Genomic DNA, 21534 nt, shown 5'->3' on the forward strand with positions numbered 1-21534 from the left:
TCACCTTAGAGCTGTAGTCCATCATGAAAGAAAGCCTGGGCAGGAGTACAAGGCAGGAGCCTGGGGGCAGAAACTGAAGTAAAGACTATGGAGAAATGCTGTTTCCAGGCGTGTTCTCCACAGCTTGCTCACCCTGCTTTCTTTCACCATCTGGGACCATCTGCCCATGGGCTTGGCTCTCCCATATCAATCATCAATCAAGATTCCCTACTGACTTGCCTATAGGCAATCTGATGGAGGCATTTTCTCAGTTGAGGTTCCTCTTGCCACATAACTCAAGCTTGTGTCAGGTTGACAAAAACCAACCAGGACATATGTCAACCCCTAAAGCTAGTGGACATTCAAAAGTCACTGTGATTGATAGTTCCTCCAGAGTCCTGCTGGAAATGCCAGGTGAGACAGCTCTCTGATTACAAAAAAAAAATGTGTTGGCAAGAATAAAGTAGCAGATGTACACTACAGTGCTACAGCTTCTTTTTAAAAATACTGTTCACAAGGTAGCCCAATTAGGGGAAAGGCATCCAAAGGTGGGCAAGGTAGTCAGAGATAGCCCATTCTCCTGCTTTAGGAGTCCCACATGAAGACCCAGTTACATATGTGCATAGAGCCTACGTCTGTCCCATGCTTGCTGTCTGGTTGGTGGTTCAGTCTCTGTGGGTCCCTATGGGCCCAGCTTAGTTGATTCTGTAGGTCTTCCTGTGGTAACCTTAACCCCTTTGGCTCCTCCAATCCTTCCTCCCCCTCTTCCACAGGATTCCTGAAGCTCTACTTAATGTTTGGCTGTAGGTCCCTCTGTATCAGTTTCGATAAGTTGCTGAGTGAAGCCTCTTTGATGACAGTTATGCTATGTTCCTATCTGCAGGTATAACAGAATATCATTAATAGTGTCAGGGTGGGCTCCCTTTTATGGCATGGGTCTCAGGCTAAACCAGCCATTGGTTGACCCTTTCCTCATTCTGCTCCATCTTTTACCCGATATATCTTGTAGAGAAAAAGAAAGAAAAGTGGATCTAAGTTTTGTGGCTGGATTGGTGCCTCAATTCCTCCACTGGAAGTCTTACCTGGTTATAAGAGATGTCACATCTCTCCCATTGTTAAGAGTCTTAGCCACTTGTCTCTAGCTGCATATGTATCAAAAGATGGCCTAATAGGCCATCACTTGAAAGAGAGGCCCATTGGACTTGCAAACTTTATATGCCCCAGTACAGGGGAACGCCAGGGCCAAAAAGGGGGAGTGGGTGGGTAGGGGAGTGGCGGGGTGGGTATGGGGGACTTTTGGTATAGCATTGGAAATGTAAATGAGCTAAATACCTAGTAAAAAATGGGAGAAAAAAAAAAGAGTCTTAGCTAGGGATGTCCTCATAGATTTCTGGGATTTTCCATTGTCTTAGGTTTCTAGCTCATCCCAGAGATTACCACCCCTGCCCGCAATCAAATTGTCTCTCCCAGTACTTTCTCCCTCCATCATCCCTCACCTCATTCCTCCTCTTTCCATCCCCACCTCCTCTAGCACCTAGCCAGTTCCTTCCATCACTCTGATGGCTAGTCTAATCTATTTCTCCTTCTCAGTGAGATTCAAGTGCCATCCCCCTACAATCCGGTGTCTCACTTCTTTGGGTCTATGTTTTGTAACATTGTTATCTTGTACAATAGAAGATGTGCCTAGTCTTACTGCAACTGGATATGCCACGGCTGGTTGATATTCCATGGAAGGCCTCTCCTTTTCAAAGGAGAAGGGGAGGAGGGAGGGGAGAGGGAGGGATTGGGTAGGAGAGGAGGGAGAGGACGCTACAATCAGGTTGTAGAGTTTAAAAAAAAACCTTAATTATAAAAATACATTTAACATTGATACTGTATGTGAAGCACTGCTGCAAAGATCAAAGATGGAAACACAGAATAGCACCTAGGACTGTGTGTGTGGGTGCCTGGCATTTCATATAATCTGATGAGATGGACCAGGCAGAATTCATCAAGAGTCTGAAAGAAATTGACTGAACAAAGGAGCTGTTAATTGTTCCAGGGGAAATCAGGTATGACTTATTTGGAGGTGACATTTGATAATGTTTTCCATGGCGGAGGTAAAAAGAGCTCTTAAGGTTAAAAAGAAAAAAAGAAAGAAAGAAAGAAAGAAAGAAAGAAAGAAAGAAAGAAAGAAAGAAAGAAAGAAAGAAAGAAAGAAAGGAAGAAGCATGGAGAGGCTTGGAATTAAGTACCAAGATGGGGTGTCAGAGATCAAAGCATGGGTCTAGAAACCTGGCAACTGTAAGAACTCAGTTTATCCACACTCCTTCCTAAGAGCCCCTGCCTTCCTAAAGGCCTTTAAAGTCTGGAGAGGTGATGTGTATGGCATGAGTTCTGGTAAGTCTCACCTGTCCCTGGAGCTGGCCTGCTCTACTCTGTTTCCATAACTATGTCTGCACAACCCTCCAGAGAACCCTGGCTCATAACTTCCAGATCCCCTGAAGCCCACTGCTGTGGAGCATAGGACCCCTCCTTTCTTTCTGACCACACCCCTATTCTTCCTGCGCTCATCTCTTTTTTCCCCATTCTGTTTTTTGAATGATGCACCCATACCTTTCACCCTTCTTAGGAGGAAGGCCACTCCTATCAAACACCATCAGCCAGTTTATATATCCTTCCACTTCGCCCCAAACTATTATGTGACAGTCAGAGAGTTTGTAGAATATGATCTCCATCCAGGCTCCCTGGAATTTACTGGGTCGGGCTTAGAGCAAGTTGTAAAGCCTCCCAAAATAACATTAACATGCGGTCAATTTGAGAACAAACTGTTCAATGGCTGTGCAGGCTCAGGGAGTCCCTGGGCTTTGGGCCCTCCTCTTGGAAGCTTGTCTGTGGCTGTCCTGGCTAAAGGTGTGACCTGCTTTGCATACTGCAGAGGCAGAAGTCTAGTCCCTTCATAATCACCAAGAAGACTCTGCTGTGCTCAGGGTTAATGGCATATTCCCAGGCTTGTTAGACTGTTGTCTTGTTCTCAAAAATTATGTTTTAGCCTTCTGGACATCTAATTTTGCAAATCAGTGTCGGGTACAGAAAGGATCCTGTCACTTGAGCAGCACATTCAGTAATTTTAAAGGTCAAAGCCCCACATGGAAATGAGCTTTCAGCTATTGAAGTACATTGATTTAAACACACATAACAGAAAATGTGTACTTATGGCACAGGGCTACTTATGCATATATAAATTAGCCCATTAGATGCACTGATAACCAATATCTCAAGCACTACTCACTGATCATCAGGGCAGCATGGTAGAAAAACACTGATAAGTGCAGAAACAGGCTTCATTTTAAGGACATTGCAATAATAGCTCTCAATTAGAGAGTGTCTACTTATGACAGGCATTCAGCAGCTCTGTAGTTTACCTCAAATTCACATGACAATCTTGCACAGTAGGAAACCCAAGCTCAGCCAAGGAAGGGGGACACATCCAGGACAGTACAGAGAAGAGAGCAAGACATTCATGGTAGGCCATGGGAGTTCAAGTGCCCTCAACAACACCCCTTGCCATGGATGGCGAAGTACAGAGAGCATGCCCTGTGGCAAAGGCTGCCGGGAGCAGGCTGCCCACAAAGAGGTGGAGAATCCTCCCATATCTGTGTCCCACAAAGAGAAGTCTTTTCTTTCCGAAGAATATGCTGATTTCAGAAGTGCTAGTGATAGCTGAGGTTAATTATATTTTCGGTTCATATTCGTTCCAATTAGTTTCCTTATTTTGTATGATCTGATTGGGTTACATTATCTAGGAAGTAAAAGACAAGCAATGATCTTTTGTGAACTATCCTTATATGTCATCAGTATAGATTCACAGCCACTCTCTCCAAAGGTTACAGCGTGCTCTTCGTTGCTTTGTTTCTCTTTACTCAGCCAAGCAGTGTATCTCTGAACTGTTTGGAATCTGGAAGCAAAACTGACCAGGAATGGTAGAAAGTCTGTCTTGATAAATCGGGAACAAAAAGACCAAAACTAATGGCTTCCACAATGGCAGGTGCCCTGGGAAATAAAATATAGACAGAGGGACTGGGGGTTTGTTTACTATGATTCTGTGTATCCATCTGATGGGAAGTATAAATAGGTTTCTTTCCACAAAGGACCTGGGGAGCAGTGAATGGGGAATAATTGACTTGTCTTGGTATGTTTGTGAATGTGCATTTTTATCTGATGGTAAATATGCCGTTGGCCTTTGAGTCAGTCACCCACCATAAAATTTCCTCAGCCTCTTCTGCACCAAGATAACGCGCCCATCCCCCTACCAAGAAAACATTTCAAATTAGCATTAATCATCCAGTGTCTTGGTTTGGGCCCCACGGTGAAAGCCACCTACTGCAGCTGAATACCATTCAGCAGGCAAGAAGTGATTTGCAATATAATTTAAATGAAGAGTTGGTTTCCTTTCCCATTTAGAACACACCAGTATGGAAAACCGATTGTCAGACACTCTGGTGATGTGCATCAACTTGGCTATTCACTCAGAAAATGAAGTTTCCTGAGACACCAGTACATTTAATTTATTTTTTTTTCCTGTGAAGTTAACTTCAGCTTGTTAAATACAATGACTATGCAAGCCGCAGGAAAAAAAAAACCCAACACTATTAATTTTAATGCCTATAATGTAATGGAAGGAGATTATATTCATTTGGAATCTTTTTTTCCCTTTTAATAGAATGTTTACCTGCCCCACTCCTTATGAGTTAATTATTACTTTCTCTCCATAACGCTCTACTTTTATCAGAGCAGCCAAACAGTGTGTCTATTACTGTCCTGAGTTTAAGAATTGGTGGTGAATCTAACATTTCTAAATGGTTTATTGCTAAAGCTGCTAAAGCTTGGCAGCATGATGTGTGACTGTGTAGCTGACAGGAACACAACACAGCTGGTCCCGTGCATAGCCCTGACATCTATTCATATAAAGCAGCTCCCTTTAGGACAATTTCTTTCTTATGCTCTGATTGTCAGGTTGAATGACTTTTCGTGAATTATCTAGTAGTAAGTTATGATTTGGTGACTTTCTCTCTTTGCTCATTCCCTTATCTATTTCTAGTGCATTGGCTTACTCAGTTAATAGACATTTAGTGACACTCACGTCAGAGCTGTGTGAAGTGTTAGGGATTGATGATTAAAACAAGTCTCCATTTTTAGGGAACTTGCTGTGGAGCAAGAATTGCAAGATGAAGCTCTATCATGGGAACCAAGGGACTGATGTGCAAGAAAATCGGGTACTGAAAATAATGTCAGGTCTGGGAGTACACACCTTTACCTCCAGCCCTTGGGAGGCAGAGACAAGCAGATTTCTGTGAGTTTGAGGGTAACTTGATCTACATATTTAGTTCTAGACATCCAAGGCTGTAGAGTAAGACTCTGTTGCCAAAGCAACACCAAAAGTAAAAAAAACCCAAAAAACAAAAAAAAAAAAAAACCAAAAAACAAAACAAAACAAAACAACAACAACAAAAACAACAGAGGGCAAAGTGGAGGCTAGGCTCTCTGGAAAGGGGATCCCCAAGCAAGGGTGTGTTGGGGCTGGATCTTGGAACCCTTGTCCTTGGCTTCCTCTTGTTCATTGTGGAAGGATGCTAACAGTATGAGAAGGTACTTCAGGCAGAAGCTCTAACATGTGCAAGCTGAGATAAAAAGATGTCCAAGACTTTGACCTTCTGTTGGGTTGCATCTCAGCAAAGCCTTTCACAGCTAAAAGTTCATGGAGCTTACATGCTTACAGAACATCATGACTTGGCAAGTCAGTACCCCTAGATTACAGATTGTTCTCCTCCTGATCCCATAGTTGACTGGGATCTGCAGCTCACTGCCCCTACCCAGTGTAAAAAAGAATGCCAGAGCATATTTCTCAGGTTGAGAAAGTAGAAAACTTTAAAAAGTCTAGTTTCTACTCAATATATATCACTTTCATCCACCACTGAGTAAGAACATTATGAGTGGGACTATCATGCCTGTAACTTAAAAAAACCAAACAAAACAAGGCAACCTATAATGGTAAGGGCTGACACTCGCCAAGCTCCCCATCAGTGGGCCACTGTTTTAGAGTCTCTTCTTTGTGATCTGAGCCTTCAGATGACACTTGGAAGTAGGTATCATAAGCATCCCTGTTTACAAATGAAACACATGCCAAGTTTGGTAACTTCCCAAGAGCAGAGGCACTGGACTCAGCGTCAATGGAAATCCAACTTCTTTGACTCCAAAGCCTATGACTTTTTAAATGCCGTGTTCATAGCCTCTACCCTTGAAAGCCTTCAGTCCAGCCACACAGATGAGATGTGCAATGAGTGACAGTCACAATGCCTGTGTCAACAAGTGACAGCAGCACACACAAGTGAGGAAAGGTTTAAGTGAGATGCAAAGAATGTGAAGTATTGAGAATCGTATCCGCTACACAGGGAAGCAGGTGCTGATTGCTGTCATTGTGATGGTTAACCTTGGAATAGTGTTAGAGTCCAGGAGCACTAGGCAAATCAGAGATAGAGGAGTGTGTATCTGAGGTCAATGGCCATGAGATCCTACAGAGCTGGTGGCAGTTGATGTAGACTTGAATGGCTTTGGGGAAGAATCCATATTGAGAAGATTTGAGGGAACAAAGTGATTGCTCCAGCCAAAAGAACAGGGTGCAGAATCGTAAGCTGACTGGAGGATTCCATTAAGTTTAATAAAAGCAAATAGACCGATTCGATTGAAGTGGGGCATCTGAATGGGAGCGAAGGAGATCAAGCATACAGTCAGGAGCTGTTTACAGATCATAATACCCATTGACAGACATTATTCACATTTAATTCTCATAAAACACTTGCTGAGGTTGTAAACTCGCTTTTTCATTGACATAATGAGGTTCAGAGAAGTTGGGAAGCTTTTCTAAAGTCACCAAGTTGAGGAATGGTAGACCATGGGCTAGGAACTGGAGTCATGTTCTTTTGGTTACACTGCACATTTTGGTTTTGTAGCTCATCTTTCAACGATATTGCCAGTATTTATAGAATCATTTTCGTTCTGATGAAAGACATAGAAAAAAGTAAGAAGAATGTGTTAATGTGTTGACATGTTCTTCTTCGGGGTTTTGCTATCACTCCCTGTAGCCCAATATTTTGAAAATCTAGTTAATAGCCTCTGTGTTCTTTCATCAAGATGGAAAGATCCAGCTCCCTGGTTTGATTTCTTGTGTATTTCCCCCTCCTGCTTTTCTATCCATGTGTACCTGTCATAGCATACATCATCAACAACAGGCCATCACTTGGAGTAGAAACCGAAAATTAGAAGACTAGGCTGTGAATGAGGATGTCAGGTGCTGGGGTTACAATCTTCGCTCTGCCCTTAACATCTGTGGTCATGAACAGATGTTCTAAGTTATCTTTGTTTCTATCTCTTTATTTGTAATAACAATAATAACCTTAACCAGAGGTTTATTGTTAATTTACAAATAAATTAATACATGTAATAGGTGCAATCTACACTTAAAATGCTGTAACATTCATGAAATATTAACACCTGTATTGTCATAAATGTACCTTCTCTTTCCTATCTTTCCATAAAAGAAATTTCTTGTCTGCCCTGTTTGTGAGGGTGTGGGAAAAGCCCTTTCCTATTTGCTGAAGAGAGTACACAATTAAACCTTGGCAGATGTCATTTGGTGACATTCATCAAGATTTAAAGTATATAATTTAAAATATAGTTTATCATTATTGATTGTCTATGTGTATTTTAGTATATGTGTATGAGGGCAGGTTCTCACAGAATTCAGAAGAGGGTATTGAATGCTCTGGATCTGGAGTTGCATGTCATTGTATGCCCCCAAATCAGTGCTGGAGACCAAGCGCAGGTCTTCTGTAAGAGCTTTGGCACTCTTAACTGATGAGATATCTCTGCAGTCCCAAATATACATGTTCCTTACCTTTGCTTCCACCTCAATGCATTATTCCCACAGGTAGACTCGTAAGTAAAATATGTACAATTTGCAGCTTTGGTGCTTTGGCTTGCATGCGTATCACCCAGTCTAAAATCGTGAAATAGAGGTTGAAGAACATTTGAAGTTTCATGGGTTTTCCACATAGTTCAGCCCTTTGCTTTAGCTCCAGTGCAGTGCTCAGGGCTTCGCACCCCGTACTCTCTTCTGCTTTAGACAACAGGCCTCCTCCCAAGCACTTAGTCCCAACTCCATGTTTGGGACCAAGTCAACACCGATCGTCCTTTCTCCTTCTGTAGTCTGCTCTCAAAACTGACATTGGCTTCTTTCACTGCAGCTGCTCCCTGCCCTTTCTCCATGAGTCCTGACTCGTGGCCCTGGCAATCTCAGAAGAGCTTCACTGAATTCCCTTCCGACCAGAACCTGGGAACTCACTCCCCCCAGCATCACCCCTGTGCAGCCTGGACACACTGACTGAACCAACTTTTAGGACATTTGTGAGTACAATACTTGATTCTTTTATAAAAATATTTCAAGTCACCCTTTAGCCCGTTACTCTCTAATTTCATTTCTCTCTCTTTCCTCCCTTTCTGGAGCTCACTGTTGGCCCCAGAGTTTAACACCTCGGGACCCTCATGCATTTAATCACTAACTATTGACTGTGGTGGTAGGCAGCAGCTCCGAGAAGTGCAAGGCACATGCCTTTGTTCTCCTGTGTGGTTCCTTTTAGGTTACTTGTCTCTCACTTAGATTGGAAAGTAAATGGATTAGAATAAAACCAATTTGAGGGGGAAAGGAAACGTTCACAGGAACAGAAATAGAAAAGTCCTACTGTCGTGACTGCCTAAGATCTATAGACCTCACCAAGGAATTGAAAAAGTAATGTTTCTTATCATAAGTGACAGAAATATGCTGCTTTCTGCATCAGTAGATATGAAGATTAAAGGGTCTGACCGTATTAAACAGTTTCACACAGCACCAGGCACTTTGGGCAGTGCTGTCAGCCTTATTACCCTTCTTCGTGTGGCTATTTCAGGGCCAATTTAAGAATACAATGCAGCCTGGCTTTGCAAATTGACATCCTTTAATTTAAACTGTCTTGTGGGAGAATTAAGAAATTATGGAACAATTATTCCCCCTCAGTTGAGAGCTGGATGACATCTGAAGATTCTTGTACATTAGCCATTTGAATTGATTAAGTCACGTAATTGAATTAGACCTTTGCCCCCATAATATCTCGTGGCAGATATGTTGGTGTTTCGTGTTGGGAAAATGCTCTCATAAAAATAGAACAGGGGCTGGGGTTGCACATTGACCTGGGCAGCAAAGAAACGCTCAGAGCAGGTAGTGGTGGGAAGGGGTTTGTGGTGGTGGTGGTGGATTGAAAAGGCCAACAATTTGTCTGGCATCACGTGGAAATTCACAGATGGAAACAATAGCATGGTATACAATGTATCCTTCCCCATCATCCTTGAGCATCCAGCTTAGGGCTGTACCACTTATTCCCTAAGCTTTGGCTAACATTACCAAGGAGCAGACGCTGGATTTTAGGCCCCTTTCCTTTCTTCTCCCTACCTTCCCTATAAATGCCTTTATCAAAGATACCTACCAGGAAGTAGGCAAGTTCCCTTTCCTAGGTAGTGAAGTCAAGCTGGAAGCTATTCCCAGCTCATCTGTTTGAGCCAGATATACAGTTCTTTAACCTCTGAAATAATTTCTTTTCTATCATAGTATAGAGAGGTAGAATCTGCTTGCTAATTTTGAAAGCACCACACTTAAAAGTGTTTGTATCACCTGCATCTTTAAAAGATTGTATTTGTTAAACCCAATTTATTTATTTATTTTGTTCAGAGAGTTGTATTCATTAAACACAATTCTCCAAGTAATAGATACTGATTATATACAAAAGCTAGGCAGATTCTAATGGAGAAAAATTGGTCAAAATTTATTTCCATTCTTTAGAGGGCCCTGATAAAAGTGGAGGGGAAATATCCAGATCTGAAAGTAGAAGGTGGACTACTAGGGATTAGAAAGCATGCCAAGAAAGAGAAGAGGGGACAGGGGTCGATAGAGATGAAGGCTACATGCCACATGTGTGTTTGGGACTGTCGTGACAGATTCTTATACATTTGTATAATTAGTATGTGCTAATAATAGGAAGAAAAAACAAACTGAAAACAGTAAAGTCGTGCATTACTGTTTTTGTTGTTGTTGTTGTTGTTGTTGTTGTTGTTGTTGTTTTGTTGTTTTTTGTTTTTTTAATTGAGACCTGAAGAGGTGTATCCAGGTAGAGCACTGTTGACAGAAGTGCAGAAAAGTGGTAGTGGCCTTTCCTTTTCCTCCCTCTCTGAAGTCCGTGCTGCCCTGGCTGGCCCTGCCCCCTCACCCTTTCCCACAACATCCATTTGGAACCCAGCAGAGAAGAAACCTCTTAGGTTCCCAACCGGTGTTCCAGCTGGACATGTGCCTTTCATTGGAAAACTCCTGTGAAGGAGAAAGGTTTAAAGCTTGGCTCCCTGCACCCCTCCCCCACGCCGACATCCAGCCTGCTACCGCACCGCACAGCATTCTGAGGCTCCGGATTCTTTGTCTATTCTGTGTGGCAGGAGAATCGCTCACTCTTTTTAAAAGCCCTTTACCTTTTCTTTGCTTTTATCAAAGAACACTCTCTGAGCTTTAAAACCCAACCACAGCTATCCTCCTGAATATTTCTGTGTGGAAGGGATTAATCAAGTCTGTCAAACGCTGAACGGTAAAATCTTTAATATTTCTAAAAGGTTTAAAGCCTGCATATTTATCGCATGCATCATTGAGAATAATCTTTCTTTTTATATATATAAAAAAATTAAATGCTCATGGTGAAATCCCGTCGTGATGAGCACAGTGGGCGAGAGGCTCATGCAGGACCCTGTTGTGATACTGGTATGGAGACTTTGGTCAAGCCATTCTCTGACTTTACCTGACTAGGAGCACCCATCTATGCCCACGTGTGTTTATGCTAAGGCTTATGCTGGAATTTGAGCACAAGGATGCTCAAGAGAAAAGGAGGAAGAATGTAGTATGCAGCAGACATTTCTGCAGAGTGCTTGCTACATGGGCAGAACTGTGTCTGCATCTCTTGAGGGGTTCTTATGTTTTAATTTTTGCAACACTCTTTTGTCCTGGACACCATCTAACTATTCACAGATGAGGATAACAAAGTCCCAAGAGAGGAGAGCATTTTTCTCAAGCTCACATAAATGTCCGTGGATGAACCTGGGACTTGACCCTGTGCTTGTCTAAGTCTTTCGTTCTGCATGTACAGCAAGTGCTTAGTGCAGGAAAGTGTTCATTTGTCTTGGTTAGGGTTTTTATTGCTGTGCTAAAACTCCATGACCATAAGCAACTTGAGGAGGAAGGGGTTTATTTCATTTTACAGCTCATAGTCCAATGTCTGGGAAAGTTAGGGCAGGAATTCAAGGCAGGAAACTCGAGGCAGGAACTGGAACCACAGGCCATAGAAGAGTGCTGCTTACTAACATACTCTTCATGGTTTGCTCTGCCTGTTTCTTCCATTGCCCGGGACCATCAGCTCAGGAGTGTTAGCAATTACAGTGAGCTAGATTCCCCCATACAAATGCTCAATTAAGAACATGCCCTGCATGGTTGTCCACAGGTTAATCTGGTGGGGGGATTTCTTAGTCTAGGTTTGCTCTTCTCAGAGAGATGACTCTAGCTTGTGTCAAGGCCACATAAAACTAGGCATCACATTACTCAAACTCTGTCAAAGGTGGTTAGGAATGAGATGTGTGAGGATATTTAAAGAGTCATCATTATTTTATAGGCAGACAGTATAACTAGCTGGACATGATTTTCAAAGTCTAAGCTGCTTTGCTTAATTCAATAAAGAATTTCTTAGAATAGAGATTCACTCCTGTGAGTATGACAGACTTTTACTTTTTTATTTAGAAAGTACCTTTATGTGCAGTCTAATGTAATATACTTGATCTCCCTGAGAAGTAATATTAACACTACTGACATTTGACAAATGGGGAAACTGAGTCCCAAAGGTATTAAGTCATGTCTTTGGGTATAAAACTAAAGCAGTTACAATGATGCTCAAACTCTGTTCCTCTTATTCAAGAATATTTTCATTAATATTATTTTAGACACACACATACACACACGTTTAAGAGTATAGAGTTAAATGATGTACTGGTGGTGGTCAGAGGGTAACCTCTAACATGTGCCTTCATCTTCCAGCTTGTGTGGGGACAGTATTGCCTTATTCTTGCCTGTGGAGCATACCAGGCTGTCTGGCTGATGAAGTCCTGAGGTCTCTCCTGCCTTCTTCTCCCCCGCTGCTGCATGAATACTCAGATTTTATGTAGGGATTCAAGGTCAAGCCTTGATGCTTGTGTGGCAATCTCTTTACACACTGAGCCATCTCTCCACCCCTCCACTAATATTATAGAAGTATTTTTTTATGTCTGAGAACTGAATGAATAGAAGAGTTGTAATTTTATTGATAAGAAGTATACAGTTTCTAGAGTGCTTTATCAGTTGTCAAAATATACTGGATTGAAATTTAATGTTTTTATTTGAAAAGTTTTACAAACACTTTTCATTTAGAAGATGTAAAGAGTTATGTGTTATTTTATGGGAATGCATACATAATAATTTTCAGCTTTATTGGCAAATAAAATAAAGTTTTGAAGCTTAAAAAGACTTCAGAGACCTGTGTGTCTAATTTTCAGGTTTTGCAGCTGAGGTCCCGACACTAACAGTAATGAAACAAAGCCTCTATAGCATCTCGTGATGGAAGAAAGACTTCTTCTTTTCTGGTGGGGATGGGAGATACAAATTAGGGAAGGTTTATTGGAAGTGCAGAGAATTTTAATTATGGGAACATATTCAACAAGTGGTTATTAAAAACAGACTGGAAGGACTGCATGCATGGCACACTGATAACATGGGCAGAGGTTTCTTATGACAGCTCAAGCTTGTTGTTTCAATATAATGGGTTGTGTTATTGTATCCTTAGACTGCACCTTAGAGGGCTACCTACATAATTAGAACCCTGGGCAGGCAGAATGTAACGTCTGGCTCCTCTATATCATACTACCATTTGGCATGAGCTACCCCAACCCAAGGAAAAGACCCAGGATTGGAAAGATGTGCAATCTCAACCCCATCCTATGCAAGAGTAGTTGCTCTGGATTTGCCAAGTCTTTGGATACAGTAAAGGATAAGAGGAACATGAATGGCTTTTCTCCATATAGGCTACCAGGAAGACAATGGGTCAACTTCTGGAATTCTTTGGATGGGCAAGTTGTTTTCCCAGCTTAGATTCTGTACACTGTAATTAGCATCTGTGAAGAAAGAGCAGTGAATTCTATCCATTCCTCTGTACTGCATCCTGCTCTGGAGGACTGGCCCAGACACTGGGCTTTTCCTATGTGTACCTGATCTATGCTGTTGAAATGAGTTTGTTGTAGGCTAAAGCTCTTACACGTACTAAGAGACAGAGGCAAAGGGCATGGTCTTTTTCAGATGTTGGATTAGGTCTTAAGTGCTGCAAGTTGGCATTCAAAGCTCTTAAGGGTGCCATTCATTCTCTCAACCCATGTCAGCTTACTTGATATGCTAAGCACTCCACTAGACACAGGTCTACAGAGCACCCACAAGTCTCTCAAAAGTTGAACTGGCCAGAAAAGATCAGGAAACTGAAAATATCAGCTGAGAATCTTGGGTTTGGGGACCTGTGAGTGAATCAAATGCTTGTTTGTATTAATTAGAATGAGTCACGTTAGCGTCCTTATCAACAGCCCTTCCCACTCTTAGACTTAGCACAACTGCAGGGTATTATTCTGCTCATTGCATCCATTTGAGGAACTGGGTTACTTTCTAGTCTTACATTACCATTCCCTTCTCATGTTGCCAAAATGTTTAAAGAAGAGGACAGAAAGAGGAAAATCCCACTTGATGGGTTTGGAGGTAATCTAACTGAACATGGCCTACGTCTCTTCTAACTGTAGTCACTTGGCTGGAGATCAGCCATAGAACCCACCGAATTGTGAAGGAACAGCAAATATAGGTTAGCTAGAGCAGAAGAGACACAGATGTATTTTTGTCTCAATATGTTCCCTTAATCAGTTTTTATTCAAACTTAGACAAACTTTCCCAGCCATGTCAAAAGGCCCCATCACAAAACATTATATTCTGGGGTGGAAAGAAAGCTCTGCTGACAATTCACCTGTACACAGTTGTCCTAAAGATGGTAACCTAACTTTTCACCCCAGGATTCCTCATCTCCTATTCTATCACAAAAATAGAAATAGCAGAGAATTGTGACCAAACAAATTCATTCCCATGAAGTTTTCTGAAAAATTGAAAATGAGCAAGAAACAAACGTTCACAAGTGAGAAAAAGAGTTTTTAGTGTTTTGTTCCCTTTTAAGCAAGGTAGAAATGAAATAAAAGTGATCTGTAAAGGCTCTTTAATGTTGTTAGTGACATATGGACAAAAGGGAGGAGTGAGAACTCACAACATTCTTTTCCTTGCAAACATATGCTTAGGTGTGTAGTTAAGGACACCTGAAGACTAGAAGACTGCATTAACACATGGATGGATTTCTCCCGAGTGGGATAAGGACTCCTTGCCACTCCATTGTTTCTCCACATAGATTTTCTTCTAAACTTGCCATATCTTTTGTAAATATGAAAAGTATGACAAGGCTTGGTATGACGGCTCACCAGGTATGATACCTCCCACTAAAGATCAGAGTGTAAATCCTCAAATTTTATATAGAAATTGAGCCGGATATGGTAGTCTGCCTAGAAACCCTGGCCCAGAAACTAGCTAACCAGATTAAACAAAGCAGCAAGCTCAAGATTCAGTAAGAGACCCTGCTTCAGTAAAACGGGCAGAATGGTGAAGGGAGACAATGTCAACTTCAGGACTCCACATGCACAAACATACATGCCTGTGAACATGCATACATACATGCAAGCATACCACACATATACCTTGCCTGAACAAAAGAAAACAATTACATTTTTTTTCTTTTTAACAAAGTAGAAAGAATGGCTTTGGATGCCTGGTTCATGAACAGACTTATTATGCTGTGCGTCTTCCAATTGTATTCAGAGAGATGGAGAAATAGCCAGCTTGAGACCAGAGGACCCCACGGAAGTCAAAGGTTACACAGACTAAGATGTGAGTAATGCTTTTTGTACCTGGGTTGGAGCGTACAAATCCCGACTTTAATTGCCTTTCAAAACTGAAATAATTGTGAGTTGTGATGGGACATGCCTATAATCCCAGTTTGGAAAATGGATCCGAAGTTGAAGGTAACCCTCAGCTACTTAGCAAGTGTACTAACCTAGAATATCTAAGGCCCTGTCTCAAATAATAAAACCTCTTCAACAGGTGACTGATTTAAAAATTCAAGACTATGACCATGCGTTCAAATCTGAGACTTCTGTCTAGTGGTTGTGTGCCTTTGGCTATATAACATTGCAGCTCTGAATGTCCTTGAAAATTAGAAATGATGCCTTTTTCTTTATACTATTAGGGTTGCATAAAATATGATAATATCTTCAAATATTGGATTTATATGCATTTAATTTATGTAGATATTTGCATTGTGCATACATATTTGCATTTGTGTCTATATGAATGTATAAATAATATACATGCCCACCTGAGCACCTGTAACTATAGACTTACAGAAGTGCACTATCGGATAAAAGCACTTTCCTTATTGTACCCCTTTCCATCTTCTGAAGGCTTCTTTCTCCATCCCATGCCCTATATTTCCCTAGATTCACCCCTAGGACCACTTGGAGTGTTATTTCAGGGAGACTGTGCCTGGGACCCCACGTGCAGTGTGGGGAAGTTACTCCTGAGACTTCTGCCCTGTACAATTTCAGTTTGGTATGGACAACCCAGGCTCACTCCATACCCAGCTTGTGTGCCAACTGTAAAACAGGAGGAGCATCCTTGCCTAAAAGTTCTAAGCAAGACATTCCAAGGCAAAACAATTCTAGGTTAGCATTGAACATGACTAACTCAGGGTATTCTTGGGCTGTGACACTTTCCAGTGCTTGCAGGAAAGGCAAACCTGGGATCCAGAGTCATTTTCTCAGTTCTGTCTAGGCCAGTTCCCAGAGACCATCCCAGCAGTTCACAAAAGAGCATACATGTGCAGCACTGGACACCAGTCTCTTATGCCCAGGGGTATTCTCGATATTGTATTTCTTTCAACAAGGAGTCCTATTTTTCTCTCTCTTTCCTTCTTGGGCATCTCTGTATTCAACTGCTTAGCTGGATGGAGAAGGTCCTATCCATGTGTTACTTGGGTTGTTTACACTCTTTCTCTTGTACAACGGAAGGGATCTGGTTGGCCAAGAATCTTAGAGGGTCCTTGAACATCCTGCCTACATTAAAATGGTGCTCAGTAACTTCTAAGAGAAAATAGGCAAGGAAATAGCTCGTTTGCAACTTAGAGCTCATTCCAATCCTAGCCTAGTCTCCAATTTATGCTGCCAAGAAGCCTATTGCTGATTATGCTGGATGCCCCATAAATTAATGAGAGCTGGACTTAGAGGTGACAACGATCGCTGAGCCTGTGGAGCAGAAAATGCAACACTAATACATATGTTTCAGAAATGTCCCTTTGTCTATATATTTGGAGAAGAAAGTGCTGATGAGGATCAATTTCATATTGACTTTAAATTTTTCAATTGACCCAGTGCTCTTTTTATTAAGTAATGCACATGAGAACGTTTCGTCCCAAGCCTACTTTATGGCTTGGAGAATTCCCTTCAGAATCCAGTAAGCTGGGTAGAATTTGAAATACAATTCATTCATGTATTCTTTTATTCATCCTTTAATAAATATTTATTGAGAAGCTGCTGTGTGCTTAATTCTAGAAACGAAGCTAGAATGTGAGTAAGACCCAATCTGCCCTCAAGGAATCTAAACTCTAATGAGGTAGCCAGACCCATCAACATACAGCTCTGCCCTGAGCAGTTGCCTCTTATTAGTGAGCTGTGTAACTGGTAGGAAAGTACTTAGGAAGGACTCAGTATTCTTGGCATCTGATAAGTACTAGCTCTTTTTGAATGAATGAATAATTAGATGAATAAATGATATGGTCATTTAGCTGAATTTTAAAATGGCACAGCAATCAGTTATGCAGAAAACAAAAGTCATTTGGTATTGAGGAATCCCAATGTGTAAGACAAGGCATTTTGGTGTTTTAAATGCCTCCCAGAGCAGGAGAGGGAGAAGTAGGGTCAGCTATTCTAGAAGACAGCAGGACCTTGGATGTTAAGCCACCACTTATGCAAAAAGAATAGACCTGCTTCTAGAAGAGGCAGTTCAAGGTCCTCCTGCTGTAGGGACAGGTCTGGCTACCCAGCGAATGACTCAGTTGTGACTACTTCCCACAGTTGGAACAAAGATGATAAGCAAAACAGAAAGTGATTGCTCAGGCCATTGGATGCGCATCTGAACATGCTCCAGGTAGAGGGTAGGGTATTACAGTGTAGAGGCAGCCTGAGAAGAGCCAAAGGCCTGCTTTCAAAAAGAACCTGATTCAAATCCTGTTTTGCCACATATCAACAACAGCTCTTGATTCTGGAAGCCTGGATCCTCCTGCTGCCTGTGCTGTGTCTTCAGCCTGACTGAATGTTGTGCTATGAAGTGTTTTCTCCTTTATGCTTTCCCTTCACATGCTTTTCTCAACTAAGATTTCCCACATCCTTCGTTACTGTCTGTATGCCTGCAAGTGGTGCTGTTCTGTTTTGTCTTAATCCTGTTTAAGTCTGAAGCAAGTCTGGGCAAACATGAGCTCCTCTCTTTTGAACACCTGCCTCCGGGACAACCTCCCTGTGCTGTGCATAAGCAGCTTGGAATCTTGGGCTCTCTTGAACTTGATGCAATGCCTGTAGTGGCCTGGTTGATTTATGGCTGCTTGCTCCTGTGTTTGATCTTAGAACAGTCAGCTGTGATGTAGCGCCTTCATTTTACTCACCTGCTGGCATCTTCATGTTTGGTCAATAGCTTGTTAACTACTCTGAGGACAGGGACTGCCCTTCCTGGCTAACATTGAGAGTGGTCTCTATGGTAACTGCATCCCATCAGAGACCATGCTCATTCTTCAAGGCTCTCCTCTTCTATTTTTCTCGGGTGACTTCTGAGTAACCTGTAAGGTTTGGAGCCCTGTCTCACCCTGCCAGGAAGCTAGTGCTGATTGAAAGTCTCACAGAGGAGCTGAACAAGACATGCTGCTTTCTTCTGGCTAGGCTGGCTTGTTCTGTGTTGCATTTGGGCCAGGCCTGCTGGGACCTGTCATGCCTCCTTTATCGTTGCTCTTTGTGGCGGTCCCCAGCTACTCCTCTTGGTCTCTCTCAGAAAGCTTTGCTGTGGATTCTCCAGATCTCCCTGCTCATTAATATCTTGCAACAATCGCCTCTTGAGTCCTGCCACTCTGTGGGTGCTTTTGTTCATTGTCTCTCTTTGTTTAGTCATTCTCTCATCTCCTCAGAACTGACTCCCAGGCTTTCCTGTTCTTCATCTGTACCAGAGAAATTATGCCAAAGATACTCATGTAGACTGCTCAGATAGAATACAGAAGGAAACCATCATTTATATGAGATCGGATGCTAGAGTTTTCAATCTGCTTATGACATTAGGGCTCAGCAATAACACAGGTGATCACAAGCCTCATGTGGAGAACTGTGTTCCAGGCACCGTGGTGAGCTCATCACAGCCTTACAATGCCCTAGCAAGGAACATTCTTTTTTGTCCTCATTGTATAGATAAAGATAAAGTTTCTGTCTCTTCTCCAAATCCCTTCATATTTTAAAAGAAGCATGCCTCGTTGGGAGCCTTGAAGGCATGCCACATTACCATGTTTTTGCTCTGCCCATTTCTCTGCCTTAAGTTCTTTCCAAAGCTTCCATGATTGTTCAGTTCTGTAATGCTGACAATTGAAATGTGGAGGCAGGATGGTCATGACTTTTGAGGCCTCTTAGGACTACTCTGAGTTTTAGGCCACCTGGATTTTATACGGATCCACTGTTGTCTTAGCCACCATTCTATTGCTTTGAAGGGACACACAATGATGGCTCTCTTATAAAAAGAAGACATGTAACTGGGGGCTGGCTTATGTTTCTGAGATTTAGTCCATTATCATCATGGCAGGGAGCAGCAAGGCCACTCCTGCTCCAACAATACACCTTCTAACCCTTCTGACCCAGGGAATAGTGCCATTCCATGATAACTAAGCATTCAAATATATGGCTATGGGGGCTATTATTATTCAAACTACCATATTCCACTCCCCAGTCTCCATAGGCTTGTAGCCATAACATAAGGCAGAAATGCATTTAGTCCAATTTTTAAAAGTTCCTGTAGCCTATCACAGTCTCAACACTGTTTCAATGCTCGAAGTCTCTTCTGAGACCCAAGAAAATTTCTTAACTGTAATCTCTGTAAAACCAAAAAGCATATCATATACTTCTAAATGGCACTATATATATATATACATTTGAGAAGGAATAAAGGGAACGTGGCGAGGAAATACTGGAACAAAGCAAGACCAAAAACAAATAGGGCATCTTCTATATTCTGCATCTCTGTATCTGATATCAAAGCATTCTTCAAAACTCCAACTCCTTTCAGCTTTGTAGATGGCAACCAACAAAATTATTCACTTGAGCTGGTTCCACACTCAGTCTGCAGCTCTCCTTGGCAGGTATACAATGACTCAGATATCACCAATATCTTGGGGGTCTCCAGTAAAATGCAGGCATCACCTTCACAACTTCACACAATAGCCTCTCTGGATACCCCGACAAGTGCCTGACTTCAGCAGCCTTCCTTAGCTATGGTTTAAAATTCCATAGCCCCTTTCTTATATTCTCAACGCTGAAACCAGAACTAAAGCTATCTACTTCTACTGCTTGGTGGGACTGGGACTTGGCCCCCTCTTTCCATTAAACTTGCAATAGTATTTTATTGCTAAGGTTCCCTTTTCTGCTTTAGCTCTACCTTAACTGCTTTTTATAATTAGGAAGCTTAGTTGTGTGGGTCTTCCTCTGAGGTCACAGCTCCCTCTATTGCATTAATTATCAGGGTTTTTTGTTTTAAACATTTTTAAAACATTCTTTAAACATCTCCTTGAGCACTGGATTTATCTCAATCACACTTCCTGGTGCTCCCTGTTCCTTACACTGTACATTTTGTAGTTGCCTTTGTCCAGCTTGCATGTTTGTTTTCACTATAAATGTGTTTAAGAGTGATTACTAATATACACATGACAGAGTCAATACGAGGCTGTTTTGAAATCTCTGCCAACAACATTAATACAAAAACTCTTCAATTTAGCCTCAGGCAGAATTTTTTGGACAAGGAAGAAAACAACCACATTGTTCAGAAAAAAATACCACAATAATGGTCTTTACGATACCTGCTAATACTCTTCTCCTCTGGAACTTTCTTATCTGGATTCCCACAGTTCACATTGCCCACATCATGATCTTCCACGCTTCTACTAGAAGGGCCATGAAGTCATGCTCAAAGCATTTGACTACTTTTCTAGTCCAAAATTTTCCATATCCCCCCAATAAGCACCATGGTCTGGCTTATCATAGCAACACCTTACTCCCTGGTCCTGGTCCATAGGCTGAGATGAGAAAGAAAGGAAAGGAAAGGTCTGGTGTGAGCTTCTGGAAACCTCAAGCCAACCCCCCAATGACAAGCTTCTTCCAACAAGACCACTCCTACTTTAACAAGACCACACCTCACAATCCTTCACAAATAGTTCTGCTCCATGATGACGAAGTATGCAAATACATGAGCCTATGGGATCTATTCTTATTCAAACCACCACACCAGTCTCAAACAAAACAAAAGTCCATTTTTGTATATGTTCTATTTTTCTTTCTCCTTGATTCCCCTTTCTAACCATCTACCCTGGGTTCAAACTATCAAACTTTCCAAACTTTCTCTTTGTCCACATTACCATCTACAAGGGTTCAATCTTTCTCCTTGTTCACATTGCCATCACAAGGGTCCACTCTGCCTCTGCTACCCGTGCTCTCTCCTGGCAGACTTACAATATTCTCAACTACAAAACTATTCTCAACTACTGTCCTCCTATTTACGTTTTCTCCTAGATCACAGACACCCCTCTCCTCGATGCTGATGTGAGGAGGTGGGGATTAGGAAGAAAGGATCCACACCATTGACAAGGGTGTATATTTGTCTTGTGTCTGGTGACAGGTGCCATCCTGTTTGATGAAAGTCTGTGCTTTAAATGCATGTATTTTGCTTCCATTTTAAAAATTTTACCTTAAAATTCTTTATATTCTATTTTACCCTTTTCTTTTTCTTTTTTTTTTCTTTTTTTTATTACGTATTTTCTTCAATTACATTTCCAATGCTATCCCAAAAGTCCCCCCCCCCCACTCCCCTACCCACCCATTCCCATTTTTTGGCCCTGGCATTCCCCTGTACTGGGGCATATAACGTTTGCCTGACCAATGGGCCTCTCTTTCCAGTGATGGCCGACTAGGTCTATTTTACCCTTTCTCATTTTGTTTTCTTTCACATAGCCA

At 41.8% G+C, this 21534-nt stretch overlaps 1 protein-coding gene across 9 annotated transcripts in view; it reads left to right on the plus strand.

Moving 5' to 3' along the window:
* The window catches only part of Dab1 (disabled 1), a 1125345-nt gene that overhangs the window by 324073 nt on the left and 779738 nt on the right, over window positions 1-21534 (plus strand). For all 9 annotated transcript variants that reach the window (NM_001369049.1, NM_001369047.1, NM_001369046.1 and 6 more), the window contains one exon: window positions 8262-8421. The gene's annotated coding sequence lies outside the window, so the exon portion shown is untranslated. The remainder of the gene's footprint in view (window positions 1-8261; window positions 8422-21534) is intronic.

The sequence above is a fragment of the Mus musculus genome, chromosome 4, assembly GCF_000001635.26.
Source record: "Mus musculus strain C57BL/6J chromosome 4, GRCm38.p6 C57BL/6J".
Taxonomy (NCBI): Eukaryota; Metazoa; Chordata; class Mammalia; order Rodentia; family Muridae; genus Mus; species Mus musculus.